At 32.4% G+C, this 19,220-nt stretch overlaps 1 protein-coding gene and 1 long non-coding RNA gene across 5 annotated transcripts in view; one reads left to right on the top strand and one right to left on the bottom strand.

Annotated features, from left to right (window-relative positions):
• The window catches only part of LOC105425085 (nucleolysin TIAR), a 397,755-nt gene that overhangs the window by 291,250 nt on the left and 87,285 nt on the right, over positions 1–19,220 (bottom strand). The window lies entirely within an intron of this gene.
• LOC148937952 (uncharacterized) overlaps positions 1–19,220 on the top strand; it is a 36,247-nt gene that overhangs the window by 4,997 nt on the left and 12,030 nt on the right. The window contains exon 2 of the long non-coding RNA XR_016141394.1: positions 16,304–16,592. This is a non-coding gene — a long non-coding RNA (uncharacterized LOC148937952). The remainder of the gene's footprint in view (positions 1–16,303; positions 16,593–19,220) is intronic.

Raw genomic sequence — 19,220 nt, 5'->3', positions numbered from 1 at the left:
CCACCTAACCACTGGCAGTCATTCTGTATCCTCTTTGTAACATGTATTTCAACTTCTTACCTGAAAATGAATAATGACTTATTAAAATCATAATCCTATAAATATTGATAATTTTGTTTAAGCATCTTTATTTAGATGTCATAAAGATAAATTTTAATTAGATATGGAGAAGTTGATTCTGATATAAAAAACGTAGGGAAAAAGCAATGTATACTCTCTTTATACAACTGGCATTTTCTCACGTATCTCTGTAGCATGGTGAATTTCAATTACGTCGGAGATAGAAAGTAAAAGACAACAAAGGGGGTAAAGAATGCAAGAAAAAGATTTGTCGAAGATACGAACGAATTAAATATAAAAAGTACAACAAGAATACAAGAGTAAAGTCAAATTTTTTTTTAGCAACGTTAACATATTTAATTTATTTTATAATAATAAAAAGTGATAGGCAATATAGTATGCGTGGGAAAAGAGATGGGAAGATGAAGGCCGCAGAGAGGCCCTTATTAAAATTCATTAATTTTGTCCATCTATAAAAGTTTCATTTTCATGCAAATCTAAGGGATGGTGTGGTTAAAAGAAATCAAAGTCGAATAATTTCAAAGAAGTTGCACGTGTACAATTATTTATCGCAAAAAATAAGCGTATATATAAAACAAAATTTAAATTGTATAATTAAACAAAATTTAAATAATATAATTACAATTATTGTACTATGTTTTTTTAAATTTTATATATTCTGTTTTTTGATTTTTTAAATTAAACAAAACATTTATTTCATTTTCTTCATTTGTATCAAATATGTATATACATATAGTATGCTATAAGAAAATGGTAATTTATATACTTAAAATACTTAAAAAATATTTTAATTTATATATATTACATATTTCTTTCAAAATTATTGTTAAAAATTTGCAAGATTTGGAAATATTTGTATTTATATAATATTCGCATTTGTGTATATACATATATAATAGATCAATAAATAATTTACTTAAAATTATGTAACATTCACCCTACATTATTTAATCGCTAGACAAATTCTAGTACGTGGCAAAATGTTAGATAACAACCGGATAGATCGTGTGACAGAAATCTGGCGCGACATGCAATGAGTGATTGTGTGTTCCCGGCGGTAACCTCAAGAGGAGCGAAATTTTCCGACCGACAGCCACGTCAAAGCGATTTGTCGTCGGGCTTCCGCAGAGAAATGCGAGTTGCTCCCCCTCTGTACGTACGCGAAACGACCATTTCCTACGTCTTCAGCAATCGCCCGTGCCTTATGTACGTACAGCGCACTATCCACAGACGCGGTGTCGGGAATCTTACAATTCCAAGAGCATTGTGCCGACCTGTGCCATCTATCAGTTGTTATTTATTTAGATCGAGCGGATGAATGGTGTTCTCTCGATACCACGAGCGAGACGCGGTCGCGTAACTGCAATCTTCTCAAGGAAATATACATGCCGTAGGTGAGGGCTTATCGTGTTCATGCAACATTAGGCTTCCCCGTTATTTACCGCATTTTCGAGCTTTCTATTTTACCCCGTCCCGTTCGCGGCCGAGCCTCTTTTATCCGCGGCAACACATTTTGCTAAGGCAGCCGCCACGAACAGAGACAAATCTGGAGTAAAGCAACGCGGCTTGCCTATTTATATTCTTAGCTGCCGAGAGCGATTCGTCGTCGTTATATCGCCTGCGGCGCCTCAATTGGATGTTTCTTTAAAAGGGGGGTGCTTTCCATTTAGTGACACAAATCGACACAAGTATCGTTCTATCTTTCTTGGCTTTCAATGATGAACAAGGACAAAATGATACTTGTGTTGACTTGTGTCACTAAATGGAAAGCATCCAATATGGCAAACTTTGAGCTTTCTCGCTGTGGCACTCTGCTACGAATTATTTCTCGTGACTATGTATTAAATTGTGTATTACCTGCTTTGTTGATATTTATTTAAATGCCGCTGGATATTTTTCATATCCTTCAAAAATACAAACAAAATATTATGTTTATTTGAGCCGACATTTTTAATTACTGCATGTGTTATTTGTTTACAGCGTTATAGGATTTGAAAGCAAAGAAAATATAATAATTTCGACTGAATATAAGATTGAGTCGATTTTTATAATTTGATCGCTAAGTTTTTTGTACACTAGTACACTTTTGTACAGTTTGACATTAATAGTCCGAGACATTAATAATCGCAGGATAATCCAAACTTGTAGTACCGCAAAACGTAATTTAGTTTGCATATTTTGTGCCGAAATCGATTCCTAGTGTGGTTCGGACGATCGCTCTTGCGAACTTTATGCTTCGGCGATTATGTTAATGTGGATAACGAAGATAACACGACGGCTCCGTACTGCACAGGGCGTGCGCTGGATATATTTTTCGAGCGCTTTTTCGTCTTTCTCCTTTATGCACTACCCTTCACGACGTCTCGTCTAGAACCGACTCCAGTACGCATAAAAATATGCAGGCCTTCCAGGCGGCACGAGTTCGCTGCATAATCATGCAGTCAATGAGCGCGAAAGAGCTAACCATGCGAAAAAGGAGAGCGCGGAAAAAATTTATGGCGGTATGTATTAGGTTGATAGCACGCTGCCTCTTCATATAGTATTCACCCTCCTACGTTATGTATTTTAAGAAATGTAAGCAAAGATAAATCATTTATATTGATAACGTACGTTATATTGAATCCCACGGCTTTTAATAAACTTTAGGCTACTTTTAAATCTTTTTATAATTGGATTATCATTTTTTTTCTGACATGTTTTACTTTTTATTATATATATTTTATAAAAATTAATAACATAACTGTTAATAATATTTTTTAAAACTAAAAATAGCTTACTGAAAATGTTTTCCATGCCCGTTTTATAACATTTAAATATGACAGTTACAATAGGATTATTTTTATCTACTTAAAAGGATATGAAACGGTCTATGTCAAAGTTAAAGGTATTTGCGTCGGTGAGTTCGACGATCGATTATCCGTTTCCTCCTGTCAAAACACTACATTCAACGCAGTCAACTTCTTTCTTAAAAGACGCGGGCTATCCCAAGAGAGAAAACTTAGAATGGAACAAATCGGGTTGAAGTGACAAAAGAGAGCTGTCCATTCATATCATTTTATCATCTTTTCTATATGAAATTTTCTATATGTTGTAATTATTGTAACATTACTTGCTATTCTTCTAAATATATTTGAAACTATAATAAGAATTTATGATAATTGTAGCTTAAAAAATTTTTTATTTATTTTTTACATTATCTAAATTAATAAATATAACAATGAGATAAATTAGATATAATATGATTAATAAGATCATATTTTGTAATTCAGACGCACAAATATGTAAATAAATGTATGAAGATATATGCTATATCAATCATTATGTATAAACAATTAGTATTAATTACGTTATAGATTTTACACAATTTAATTTACGAGCTATAATTTTCTTCCATAACGTGTAATTAATGAAAGTCGATGAAATATTTAAATACATATCTAATTTCCACGCATGCACACACACAAAAATGTATTAGATTGTATGTATTAGATATTTTGGTCCGTGCTTATATTTGATTTGACTATAATATCAAGAGTAATATCTTACTGCTGGGAACTGAATATATAAACAGGGGTAATTCCCGTATAATATGCGTATCGGAGCATTCTTACCTTCGATTTCACGGACAACCGAGGTGGTAAGGATAAGGGTAGGATAAGGATATAGCAGAGCCTGTTACTCTTATCGCGAGAAAGCCGGCGGCGGAAGAAGAAACATCCCTCGTAAATATAGAAGGTATAAAAGCCACCCTTTTGATGGAGTGGGCTCTTAAGGGTCGAGCTGGTATCGGACGGTGCGTTCGCCACAGGATGACCAGAAGGATCGGCTTTGAAGAGGAAAGGAGAGGAAGCAAGAGAGCGAAGGGTGAGGTTCCACTGTAAACGTAGGACACCAACCGTGCTTAACGATCGCTACACGGACTTCGTATTTTGTTTAAAAGCCACCCATAAAATGACCACGGGTTTCTGGCCACATCGTTATATCGTGAATTTCTCGGAGGCTGATATCTGATACCGCCTAAAATTTAAAATATTTTAAAAATATACATCAAGCATTAAAAACAAGTTCTAAATGTTATTTTTTTATCAGTCTGTATGAACTATTTTTTTATAAACTTTTGATTAGTAAATAATAAAAGTAAACAAATTGTTAAAAAAATTTGAAGATTTTTGATTGAATTACAAATCTTCTTTAAATAAAAGATTATTTCTTCTAATAATAGTCAGCCTTCGTTTACTTTGATATTTATCTATCCGTGTTAATTGCTTTTTTACTGCTTTGTTAATTGCTATCTTATCAAAACTAAGGCAAACAACCTCGTTTGGTGTAACTTTTACGTATTTTAAGATATATGAACACGCGCACATCGCGTATACTATGAACGATTTGATTTAAGGAAAGAAACGAATCCTTCCCTATTTCCATTTTACATATATTCGCGACTATTTGTCTCGAGAACCGATTTCCACGGATATTGTACGATGATAGAAAGCATCATCGAAATTCAGAAGGAAACGCCACAAGATATTCCCATTTCCGGCGCGTCGTCTCGGTCATATGGTATTGCGTGTCTTCATGTTTGCTTAAGGATATCAACGAGATGGGGACGATGCTACTTGGGGTGAATAATTTATGTTTATTCGCACGCATTTTCGTACTTGGCGCCATTTAAAAATGCAATTTTACATAGTACGAACCAAAACGATAATTTACTTATTAATAAAGCTGGAATTTTTTTTACTCACATATATTTATATTGTCAAATTATGCAAAATTGTAATGTACATACATATTACATTTTAATTCATGATTTTTCTACATATATGTATATAAATGCCTGTACAATGCATGTATGTACATCGAGTCAATTATTAATTACTCAAAATATAATGTAATTAATATAATGTAATTTTGTCATTATCATTATGCTGTGTGATCTCGATGTCAGAACAGATAAACCGCACAAATTATTCGATATGTTGTACGAACCATGTTTGCTGTCGATGCGAATAAGCCAGATAATATAAAACGATAACGGTATCCAAGCAACATAAGTAGAAGCATAAGAGTATGTAGCGCAGATGGAAGAAGCTATTACCTAACCCAAACGGTGCACTTTTACTCGCCATTTGCACTTCTACCCGCCTGATCTCTGAAGTCGTAAAAGAAATATTTTGTTAATACATCCTGCATATCGTAAACGCGGTAGATAGACATACATAGATATACATATATGCGGCAAGTTAGACATTTCGTTGAGACATTATATTTTTGGAAGGCAACCAGCCGCGCGAGAGGTTCGCGTCGACCATAAACCTGTTTTATTTCTACAGAGCGGTTTTAAAATTCCGCTTCTGCAATAGCGGGATGAAGAGAGCCGAAAGAAGAAAAAAGATCGAAGGAACAGCAGAAAGGAGCAGGATAAACGCAGCTAGCGAGAAAAGACCGCGCACCGACGATAGAAAGAGAGTCGAAAGAGCGCATGCGGGAATAAAAAATATATATGTACATTACGTTCTTCCCCGCCCGTAGTTGTGGATTTGCTGGAGCGGCTCATACATATGGGACCAATTTAGTAAAATTATTCAGAAACCGGGAGATTCCAGTCGTGCCCACCTATCAACCCTCAAAGTGCCGTAAACGTATCATTGTCAAAGGATTTGAGAGATTTTGAGAAGTAGGGAAAGTACCACGTGTAAGAATGAGTCGGTAAAATAGGGTATTAAGTTTCGTACAAAATGTTCTTGATATTTACTAGTAATCGTCATTTCTTTTAGATTTTTATGTTCATTTATTTCTTATGATCTTAGGTTTTTGTTTTATTTCATATTAAAATTCTCTCTATCCTGAATAGTAGAAAGATCCAGGTTTGATCCTTAGCTAAGGTGATGTTTTTTTACAATAAAAAAGAACTTATAGAAAAGAGGTTTGAATCGGTAATATTATATATTGATTAGTAATGTATTAGAGGAAAGATATGACTCTGGGCCAAAATTGTTATGTTTTGAAAGGAAATATTTTTTAATTTATATAAATTTAAAACTGAAAAGATTATTAGGGGTCCTAAAAATCCTGGCTGACTCAGAAATATCCGTATTAGCTATTTCTGCGTTTAAACACATTCTCAGTCTATACATTCTCATTTGTTTTTTCCGTAATATCTAAAACGTTAAAATGTATAAAAAATAGAAACAAAAAATACTTTACTAAACATGATAAAAAATTTAATATCAATATATAATCGATAACTTGAATTATCCTGTAAAACAACTTCGCTTTCCCTTCTTTAGTTACGGCTGCGAAGACACACAGATATAAACTAAATAAACAAAGTGCAATGTGTGAAAAGACAGGGATCCGGGATTCCAAAAAGTAAAGTAAAGAATTGAGAAGCGTCTAGGCGTGTAGGAAAAGTGAGAAGAACGACGATTGTGAGTGTGGAAAGAAAGATACGCGCGCGAAGGGTTAGAGCGGAAAAGAAAGAAACCCCCGCGGGTCACTCGTCTGACTTTGCGAAATAAAAACTCGCTTTACGCGAAGCTTTTATTGCGGGTACGGCGCTTCTTTTGTATCCCTTTGGACACGCGCTACAGTGCCTTTCAATCGGTTCAACGAATACATAGTTCTCCAATAGTCTCGTTGGGAATACTACTTTCTTTCCTTTTTTTTCTTAACAACTACCTTCCACTTCCTACTATTTTCTTCTTTCCTCTCTTATTTGTATCCCTTTTCTTAACCCCTTGCCGCTTGCACTCAACAAACAAAACATCTTTAAATGCCTTTTATAACGAGACTGTACTGCCTTGAGAGATCATCCACTGTCTTTCTTCTCGTTTAAAAATTTTTGAACGAATTAAATAATGTTGTATTATATAATTAACGCAATTTTTTTAGTAAATTTATTAAAAAATAGAAAATGAAAGAAAATATAAACATTTCTGTAAGTTGTTTGAAACTATTCACAATTTACCTTACTGAAAACAATCTATTTTTAATTATTCCATTATGATTCTTTAATTGTTATAAAATGTTTATTTTTAGTATCTTCTTTAAAAGCATACTATAATTAATTTTATATTTAAAAAAGAACATGGAAAAGATACAAATCATCTTTTGTTAGAATATAATTATTAATTAAGTTTTTCTTGAACATTTTATTAGATCAAATTACATATCAAATAAAATCATGCAATTCGATCTTAATGGTACTTTTAATTTGCTGCTTATTTAATATTTTATAATGTATTTATACAGCTTCATACATATACAAGCATTGAACGTATAAATGTATTTTTAATTAGTTTTTTCAATCTGTAGGTTTTAGATAGTCTTTCAGCATTCTGCTGACAACTTTATACAACACTTGGCTTTAAAACGTAGATATTAATTTTTCATGGTTAATTTACCGATTAATTTGCCAGGAGGAAAAGTGGTTCTTACATCGAGTTGAAGAAGCCCTGTCAAGAGCACTGATTGAAATATAGGGTAGGAAAGCCTCGGGCCGCGAATTCAAGGGAGGAATATCGAAGATCGAGAGGAGTGTGATGCGCATGATTTAAATTACCTAACGTAGCTTGCTTTAAGTCTCAAAAGATTGTAGTTTCTATTTTACTGACAGTATTTTATCATCGATGTTTTACATTTGTATTAATATTTATTTATATATTATTTACTTATGACAACAATTTCTGTTAAATGCAAATAACATTCAATTGGTACATAACTGATTAAATTTGTTTAGCTTATTTAAATTTATTACCCTATGTTCAATCCATAACAATTATTGTAATTTTGCATCAATATTTTATATCATTAACTGTTTGTTTATTAATTAATGTATTTGACTCAAACTAACTAGGATTTCTTTGTTTTCTTTTTTTTTCTGAATATGTATATATGAACAGTGTTTGCGGCGAAGTTTGCAATTAAACTGTACGTAGACACCCTACGCGCTACATGTACTCTAGACGCGAAGTGTAGGCAAAACCCGTTTGTTTTGGAAATTGCGTTAATTTGGCGAGCGTAGACGGGCTGATTTCGTGAGTGACGTGGCAATCACTGCGCAATCACCGAGAACGAACGAATCGCAGAAATGGGATTGCCGCTTCTCTATATATGAATGCGACAAACGCGAGCATATCCGTTTTAACAATCGTGCATGCGAGATAATGATGCACCATGATAAATGCGATGAATGCAGGACATTCTATGTCATATTCAACACTCTTCAGACTTTTAACTAGTTCTACATATGCACAACAGGTCGTATACGCTACGTTATTACGTGATACATTGTGCTCCGTCAAAAAAAAAATTGTAAAAATTTTTGTAAAAATTTTTCTTCCTTTTACTTTCTCTTTCTCATAAAAGGCGAGAGAAAAACTCAAAGTAAAAAATATAATATGCAGAAAATATTTACTATGCCTAATTATGCATGGACAACATATCTGGACGTAATTAATCAATTAACTCATCAAAATTTTTTACATTATGAATCTGGCGACCATGTAGCTTCGCAAAAGTCCTGCTAATTACAAAGCCGAGTGGCAGAACAACAGGCTGTAGTAACCAGGAGTGGCAGGAGGTTACCAGAAAATTCAAAGTCTCATCCTGATAATTAATCATCTATTAATTGGCAAGAAAAGGTATGCGTCATCCTGCGAAATTACTTGATCTTGAAGAGGCGAATCTCTCACGTACGTAAGTTAAACGGCCCTACTCATTATTTATAATTAATTAATATCCGCTCATTTGCGTATTAATTTCCACGCCCTCAATGCCCGTGTGCTGAAAATAACGCATATTGTTGCATACTTTAGGATGATAAATGTGAAAACAACTACGTAAAATACATCTTAGTTTTGCGGTGGGATGCATGGAATTCATATTATAGGAGAAACAAAGATTTACGCTGTAAGACAATTAATTTTATCCGCAATGCTGTGACATCTGTATAGTATGCAAATTGTGATTGATGAGAAGGATATCTCCGAAGCCACAAACAGATATGATAATAGAAAAAATATGTTATTATAACAAATATTCTTTCAAATATTCTAACAAATATTCTAACAAATATTCAAATTTCAAATAGTTTTAAATTGTTTTATTTACATATTATATATATATATATATATATATATATATATTTGGTCAGAATTTATATTTCGATATAATCATTTCTTGAATCATCATTCATCAAATAAAGCGATTTTGCATGTAAATTGTTTTATTTATCATATTTTATTGCATAAATGCTAAAATATTACCGAATAATATTTTAACAAGTAATATTTGAAACGCGCTCGTATCAAACCAAAGTTGGTAAACTTAATTATTTTATATATTTTATTTATTGCAAAAAAAGATGCGTTAAATATTTTATTCGTTTTATCAATATTTGAAAATTGATACAATGTTAATTTTTTTGAATAACTTTCTATATATCAATATTTTTCTCAATGTTTAATTTATTTCTCATTTCACATCAATGATCATTGTAAAAAAATCTCTTAATAAACATATTTATTAAGTATACATGGTATAACATATAAACTCTTACAAAATTGTTGTAATTTAATTCAAAGAGATATGTTGTTGCAGCAAAGCAGCTATTAAATGAACATATGTTAGGTCACTAAAGTGATTTACTTTATCTTGTTTCTAACGTAATTTCCTTACTTAAATAATATATCTATGTGTATAACAACATGAACATGATCGTTTAAGAGAACACATGTAACTTAACTATTCGTTTTCAATTTGTATTGTTCGTCAACGATTTTATAATAAAATATGTTTCTTATGAGATCAAATCAATTATGCCTTATTTGTTATTATATTCTTCTCTTTAGAAGAGCAAACAAAAAGCGATTGTAGAAGAATAAATAAGAGAAAACGCGAGAAGCTGAAGATAAAAAAAAATAGATCTTGTCATATTAATACAGACCACTTGTCTAACAAAATGTCTAACAAGAAAATTTTTAATTAAAAAAAAAGATTTCTAAAGAAATCTTCTGGATTTTAATAGTATTTCATTAGTTAAAAAAGGCCATCTATTACTTATTCGATGATTTTTATATATATATATATATATATATATATATATGAGTATTTTTATATATGAGTATCTACAAAAACTTTTTTCTATAAAAAAAAAATTATTAGTAGCATTAAAATTAATAAAATTAAAATTAAATAATATATTTCTTTAATTCATTTATACATATGTGAAGATATATATTAAATTTATAAAAAAACAATTGTTTTCGTAAGCGCACAAATATATAGAAACAACCAATAGCGATCGTAAAGACGCGATCACAAGTCTAGTATAGCGAGGGAAAAAATTCATTGCTTTGGCTACTGGTGTGATTGGAATCTTTGCTCATTACTCCAAACATTGGCTAAAAAAAGTCATTTTATTCTATTCCTCCAGTGTTCTCATGGAACTAGCGTTGTACCTTAACTGCACGGACGTGTTTCACGTTGAAAGAATCAAAGGGTAGGTAGCCTGAAGGCGGGGTTGAATCTAACCTTCTCCACACAGCAATTTACTCCGAAATCATTTACCCTCCTACCATCCATGATAGAGAGAAAAACCCGAGCGGAAAAAGACGAAAAGAAAGGAGTACGATGAAGGGCGGGGGGCATTCGAAAAATTGCGCCAGTAAATTTTCGTGGCAACTACCATCATTTACCTAAACGCCGAGGAGCTATTGTGAAGCAGAGATAGAACCGGCCTCGCAGAATCGCGAGGACAATTGTTTTCCCACTACAACAGTAAGCAGAAACGGCTGAAGCTGTGCAAAATCGGTTTAGAGATGTACAGTAATTGTTTGCAATTATTGGTTTGCCTGAGGCTAACTTAGATCATCTTGATATGCATAGTACATTGTTATATTCCTATTCCACTCCACGATAATATTTTCGATTTCATTCATATTATTCCATAGCTCTTGTTATTTATCTCTTTTTGTAATTTACAATTATCTTTAGCGTTATATAATTTATACTTTTACTTAAAATAAAATTATTTTCTAATTAAATCTAAACTTAAAATTAATAATATCAAGAATAGTAAAGTTAAATTATAAAATGAATTTTAACATACTATACATATAAATCTAAATGATATATAATAACACAAAATAAAAAAATCTGATAGCTTAACAAATTTTTATTAAAAATTAAAACCCAGCTGCAACCATTAATATTTTTCTAATTTTAGAAACACTTTGTTGATCTATAAATATTTATTTTATTATAAATTAATCAAAATTTATTTTATAAATTCAATAATAAAACTTATTATATTTCTAATTTTTAGTATCTTATGTATCTTAAGCCCAATTTTTTAATATTTTTTATAATTTAGTGATATTTTATTTAAGTAATTATCTGCTAATTAAAATTTTAAATTTTAAAATTTTCTGACGTTCTAATTTAATTTATGATAATTTGTATTAATAATTAAAGGTCGATATTTAGAGATTATGAGTAAGAAATGAATAAGAAAATTTAAGAAAGAGGATATATGAAATTGTGAAAAGCAAATAGAAAGGAGAATGTTACGGAGTATATTCATATTGTGCACACATAGTGTATGCTCAAATACATGTAGTAACGAGACCCTCCATATTCATGGTGTACAACATGATTGCGCAAATTTAATTCGCAAAGCCTTGCTCGTTCATCTTCTCAAATATGGTTCCTTCGCTCTACTACTGCTTCTATCTTTTCTCTTATAGCTCTTCTCTCTATTTTGATCAACACTAAGTAAAAGTCTTAATAAGTAAGTAATAATAAACTAGGAATAAAAATAATTTAGATATATAATATATAAGGCAAAAAGAGACTACCTTTTGATTTGGATATTCTATCATAAAAAGAAAGTAGAAAATTTTGATGAATTTAATATAGAGCTGGCCGCACAGTTGAACAAATGGCGATGGTTAGTAGAATATCAACACTTTGATCTGTGCTCACACTCTCATGGTGATACCCGAAAATCAACTTTCATCTTAGCTCAGTTATATTTTGAGGCTTGAAGCCGCGATTCAGTGATGTAAGTTCTGAGAATAAAATATCTTATTTTTGGCCCTATTTTTCTCACATCTATACCTATACCTACTATTTTTCTCATACATTTATTTGTATTTATTAAATGTTAATTATGAATGCAGTAGAAGATACATCATATGTTTCACATGTTTTTTCATCATTTATTAAAGAAAATAAAATAAATTAAAATAAATTAAATTCTTTTTAAAATATTTCATAAAAATATTATATATATATATGTATATATATTATTATAAAAGTAAATATATTTTTTTAATATTTTTGAGATGAATACTTATTATTCTGTATCTTAATCATTTTATGAGTTTAAACAATTTTCTTCCATATTACTTATACATTAGCATCATATATTATTTTATATCAGCATTATTGTATGTGATGTTGATTATTAAAATATATTGTAATATGTTTAATAATTTCATCTTAGTGCGAATATTGTCTGATACATGGTTTGATTTGAGTAATCTTTTACTGGCGACGCCGCTGTATAAGAATAATACTATATAAGATAGGAGCGGGCATTGGGGATTTGTCGACCACTATCTAGAATCAATCCAGTTACAGTAGTCAACCTCTCCACGGTAAGTCAGAAGGGAGACTCAACCTTTAACAGCGCCAGTCTGTCGACTGTGTCAATAGCTGATAGCATTAGTGGCACCTATTCTGAAGTGATGTCATATATTAGAGTTCCAGAGGTTCGATTTGGGTGAGTAATAAAAGCAGACCGATCCGAAGATTACGTCTGTGCTTAATCAGAAATATTGCACGATTCGTGTAAGAAATTTATGGCAGTATTAAGAAAATAACGAATGGATTGAAGAGAAAAAAGAGATTTATTTGTTTCATGTATAATACACACTTGATATAATATTACTTCATTATAAATAAATAATTATAATTAATAAAATGCATGTTTCAAATATCTCTGTAAATTTACTCTGTAAATTGATTAAATAAAATGTTAAAAGTTAAAAATTCATAAATATGTTATTATTATATGTCTCATAAAATAGAAAATCAAGAAAGTCAAAACTATGAAAAGCACTCGATTTTTTTATATGTGCATTCTGCATTCTGCATAAAAAATTTCCGGAAGACTACTGTAATAAATCGTGGAATTTAAATATTGAAATAAAGGTCGTTGAATTAATACTCGATATTATGCTGAATGCTTTTTAAGCTACCTTCGCATACTGGCGATATTACGTGTTTGAAACGGAAGAGCAAGAAGCAGCTATTAAAGGTATCCAGCCACTTTTTGCCAGCGGAAATTGAACATTTCTCGATACGCGAATATTCGAAGAGCGCGATCCAATCGCGGAAAACCGAGGTTTCCGGTCTTCGACGCTGGCCGGGGGCGACGATATTTTTCCATCGCGAGCTGCCGACCCCTCTAAGCGAACCATGGCGCGGAAAATATCCAATTTGGTACACCGATTCCACGGCTTAACCGTTCGGACTTGGCCGAAGGCTGTTTTCTCGCAAACGTCATAGCTGGTCACTATAAATATGGCCGAAACGATGATAGGTATATGCATATCATTTTCTTCAATTCGTCTAGTATTTTACAACTAAATATTTTTGCACATGCTGCAAAATTAAAAATTATTTAATGATATAAGCATTGTATATTAATACATAAAAATTATAATACACATATTAATATTAATACATAAAAATTATGGTATATATTATTACAATTTGAAATATATTGTCTTTTCTATAAGATTAATGTTTATTGCAAAATATCAATGATTTGTCATATTTTGTTAGTAGAATATTTAATACGTATTAGTTAATTTTATTATTATGTATATTAATAATTTGTATTGTAAGTATCACGAGATATAAAATGTTCAGCAAAAGTAACTATTGTATTGTATTTACAATGAAAACTTGAGAATTGTGATTGTATTTCAGATATCCAAGGTTCGGTGTTTTCAATATTTGTCAGCGTTTAACAATCACTGTATATGTTGAATTTAAAAGGCTTCTCTCGTATTGCGTACTACGACGTATTCATGTAGTACAAACTTTTGCAAACAGAAATGGTTCTCCGTAGTGAAATTATATATTTTGTGAAAGGGCAAATACAATAACGCGAATGTTTTTTAAATAATTGTATTGCGTATCTCACAGGCCACTGGTATTTTCGTAGCGAAAGAATTTGTTGTTTTTTTCTCATTCTGTTTGTTGTGCAGTGAATCCCAATATGCAGTGATCAGCATATAACAACATAAACATAGTTTAAAGGTATACCTTTTTAAACTTATTTCGTATGCTTATTCATTATATGTTACTTAATTTCCGTATATATATTTAGCTTAATTAATTTTTTTCTTTCTCTCTTTTATTTTAAAATAAAATAAAAATAATTTTTGTGCTTTAAAAGTAAATTCGAATAAAATTTTATTTATTTACTAGACGACGAAAATAAAGTGTAGTTAAATAATGAAGAAAAGAGAAAAAGAAATAAAGCAAGTAACGGACAGACTGTTATCATTTTAAAATAATTACTCTTTTAGTCAAATATAATTTACAAAAGTATCTAACATGTACTATTGTATTATTACGTTTTTTCCTGTTTTTACATTTAATAATTTGTATTTTTAATTGATTTAATCATATATTTTCTAACAATAAGAAATTATATTCTACTTTGCTCTTTAGACTTGATAACTCAATAAAGAAAAGAGAAAAGTATCTCGTTTTCATCATCACGATTCTTTAATACCGATAAACGTTGTCTAAAACTAGCTGTAAAGTATGATATGTTGAGCAAAGCTGATATCTTGAAGGTTTGTTAATGTTGCTGTTAATGTATAGGGACGAATATCACGATGGATTTCCGGCATCATGTTGCAAGCATACTTAATGATATCGTGAAAGCTGCTCTTTACCGGTTCCAGTTCGCTAGCTGCCCATGATAATAGAATTCAGCTCCATAATCCTGTGCTTTACGAGTGCCGTCGGAGGCAAAGGCAGCAAGCGAAACGAGGGATTTTGGTGAGAAAGAGAATAAGACAAGGGAGGATGAAAGACGCGTGAAAAAACAAAGGGCGAGCGATGGGCAAGGGGCTGCATGACGATGGTAGAGAAGCTTGTTTTCTCGGGAGATAAAAATGTTAATTTAAAAATAAGGCGCTAGTTGGGATTAATAGGGTAATAAAAAGACTCGTTTCCCGAGAGCATTTTTCTTCCTCTCTTCTTCTACTACGTTTCCGTCTACCGCCTGTCTCCGGCTGCGAAATAGGATAATTTAGTATTATTGCAAATTAGGGAGCCAGAATGCCACGTTGTTTGCGAATAATAAAGGTCGTCCCGCGGGACGTCGGAAATCGGATGAAGAAGATCAAGTTACTTTCAAGGGGCCGTCTTAGATGTCGGGCGGTGATCAATGCTATGATATCACAAGAGGACACTCCGCATATCGACGAAACTTTGATAAAATCGGATATACGACGTTATGTACCTACATGTCAACGCGCATTATTATTTCCTCTCTTTCTTCTTTTAACCTTAATTAGTAATAATTAGTTTAATTAGTAATAATTATAATTATAATATTATATTTATGAATAGAGGAGTATTTATCATTAGAAGAAGAAGACTAATATCTACATAAGATAAAAATAACAAGAACAAATAAGCATAAATTTTTTATTTAATAAAATTTTTTCTTTATGTAAAAGAAAATATTTATGTGTATATATATATATATATATATATATACATAAATATTTTATATATATATAAAATTTATATATATGTTTTTATTACGTATGCAAATACACACACACATACGCGCGCGCGCGCACAAATTGATTGCTTATATATCAAAAATATTTTTGCAATATCTTCAATTATACATGCATCAATATCTTATTATTAGATTCAGAATGTAACAGAAAGACAATAATGTAATAGTAACATAACTTAATAAAGTAACATAACTTGTTTGTGCAAAATTTTTTCTAGCAATATGATTTATCTCGAAACTTGTATATTTGAAAAATTGTTATTAATGAGAAATTCGTGGCTTTACTTGAAAATAACGACGCTATAATATGATCTTATTTTGCCTATTGCAAAAACGCATTATTGAGGTCTCAGGTGGATTTTTATATTTCGTTCGTAGCTGGACAGGAAAAGTTGTAACAACCCAGCTCTCGAGGGAGCGTAGAACACGAGTCCACGGAAAGTGACTTCTTGGATCCCGATGCCCCCCCATGGTACAGAAAGTATAACGCGAGAGGTACGAGGGCAGGTAGGTAGCGTTGCAAAAACGGCAGGCGAAGAAGCATGAAAGAAGAAAAAGGAGAAGGTGACGGAGAAGAAGAACAGTTTCCGGATAGAGGCACTAGAGGAACTTGGAATACAGTTTTCGCTTGTACATCGAATGCGGGAACATCTTATCCTAGGAGCAGGTAGCCCTGGCTCGGTCTCTGCGAGGTTAACTTTTAGTGCCTCTTGTCTCTTGCAATAGAGAAAAGTAGCGGATAGATATCTACACTGATGGCTCACTCCCTTCCTCCCTTCTCTCTCTCTCTCTCTCTCTCTCTCTCTCTCTCTCTCTCTCTCTCTGTTATTCTCTTTTTTTTCACTCTCTTTTTCTCTCATCTGATGCTCGGATACTGCGACAAAGTATAGGCACCACAGTAAGAATACGTGGTACGGTATCCTTCCCGCTTGTAGCGGGAGGGGTAACATTTTCGTGCTTCGAGAAAAGCGAGCCACGAGCTGTTTGCTATTCAGGCCGCGATCGGTGCTATCTGTTTATTTCGAAACAAGCGCATCTCACGAAACAGTCTGCCTCCCCTTTCTCTACGCTCGCTCTTTTCCGATCCGATGCGGCGTATCCTTCCTGTGCCGCTTTTTCGTACCTGTCTTTATCTATCTATCCGCCTCTATGTCTCTTTATTTCCGTCTACCTGTCTCACTTTAGTGGCCGCCGTATCTCTCTTCCCGCAACACGTCGCGCTCGCATGCCTGCCTACGTTTCTCTTTTATAAAATTGATCGCACCGACGAAACCGAAGAAACACGTAGTATGGGGCGTAACACGAGAATATAGGGTGGGCAAGCACGAAACCGTCGGCCGGCTGTGACAGCAGATGGGTGTCGCCGAGCACTGGTCTGACCAGACATCGATACTCACCACTTTGACACTCGATCGGGGAGTCCCCCGAGACTGTTTGAATCATGTGATTCGTATAGTATAGTAAATATCTTTCCTCGTATACCTGTGAATATTACGCGTAAAGTGTAAATAACAATTATGTATACATAAATATAATATAATAAATATTATATGTATTGTTAATTACTTGTGCTAAACATAATTTTGTTCTTTACAATTCGTCATTTGTATAGTACTTATGCAATATTTTACTATATATGTTTATTATATATTTTTTTATAATTATTTAATGATACAAAAATTTAATTTAAATTGATATTTAAATTGATATGCTTGAAATTTATATAAAATATTCGTGGATATCATATTTTTTGTGATGCGTTGTTTTATATATATATATATATATATATATATATATATATATATATATATATATAAAACAACGCATCACAAAAAATACAAACCAAATACCAGGTTTGTAATAAATACAAACCAATCAAATATATATATATATATATATATATGTATATATATATATATATATATATATATATTTGATTGGTTTGTATTTATTACGTTATTTATAATAATATAATTGTATATTTCTATGTTGTATAACGATAGATATAATTATGTATAATATAAAATATTATACTTATTAATTTTAAACACATCAACAGAAAAGGGAAATTGTGGAATTTATGAAATATTGTCTTTATGTTTTCATATTTTAGTTTCCTATATCAATGATGTATATCCGTCTTTCTAGACGTCTTTCGTACGCGCTCGAAAGGAAACATGAAAAATATAGAAATACAAAACGTACGAATGGCCAGTCGGTAGTTTTTACAGACCAAGCATCGAAACCTAACTATCGAAAGACGAAAGGAGCTAAACTTGTCCATTGAACTTGTAAGAAGCCACTGGAAGGCCACGCACGTGACCGGAGAGCCAAGCACGCGCGGTGAAACTATTGTCTGCGTCCTACAAAGCTGTACAGAAGCGATGAGAGTATGAAACAAGGAACAGAAAGAGAAGAAAGTGGTTGGGAGAGAGTGAAGGAGAGAGAAAGGAAGAGAGAGAAACTCGCTTCCTGGCGGACAGAGAGCTCACGTTCTGATTAAATTCTCAGGGAATTTAGGTGATTCCAAGTAGATTCGATTGAAGGCATTTCATAGACGAACAGTCACGAATAAGGGGCAATAAAGGTGCGTTTGTCAGGGAAAAATATTCAAGCTTAACACTCTGTAGCTAGCATCGTTTCGTACCCGTTTAACAGAAATTACCAGCATACCGCGAATGCTTGCAGGCTAGTCTTCGGAGCTGTGATTATAAATCTTTAAGTTGGAATTTTATGTTCTTTCTACAAATCAAGTAAGATGATAGCTTCAGAGTGAAAAATTATCTGCTGCGACACTCGTGATGTTTCCAATATGTTCCTTTTATGTTACAAAGAAGAAAATATTCTAGATTAATTTTTTATCGTTTGTAACAAAATATGCAATTGTTCGGATAAATTTTTTGAGACTTCTAGATTCAGATGGAAATTTTTAGAGGTTGCCGTGTACAGGGCTGTCAATACGATTAAAAAATGGCCGAGATATATGTCCACACGGGCATTTTACGCAAGTCAGTGATCACGTTCATGCCGATCAGTCTATGGAAAAAGAATCGTTTTCTTTATCACTCCCGATGGACTATCGCGATGACAGGTTATAGAATAAAAACGATCGGCCGAACGGCCGTGCAGGAATGAACAAATAGCTGACATTCAAACCGGGAGAACGTAGAAAACTAAATCAATGGATCAACCGAACTTGAATACCCCTGCGATCGGAACTGGCGCTACGCTTTCACGCAAGGAAAAGCCGCGTGTACGAAACAATCGATGCCGCTCGCCGTGAATCATGCGAATG

Source organism: Pogonomyrmex barbatus, unplaced genomic scaffold (genome assembly GCF_055798465.1).
Source record: "Pogonomyrmex barbatus isolate J1 unplaced genomic scaffold, ASM5579846v1 scaffold1, whole genome shotgun sequence".
Taxonomy (NCBI): Eukaryota; Metazoa; Arthropoda; class Insecta; order Hymenoptera; family Formicidae; genus Pogonomyrmex; species Pogonomyrmex barbatus.
The sequence above is the reverse complement of the archived record's forward strand: the minus strand, read 5'-3'. Positions and strand labels throughout refer to the sequence as shown.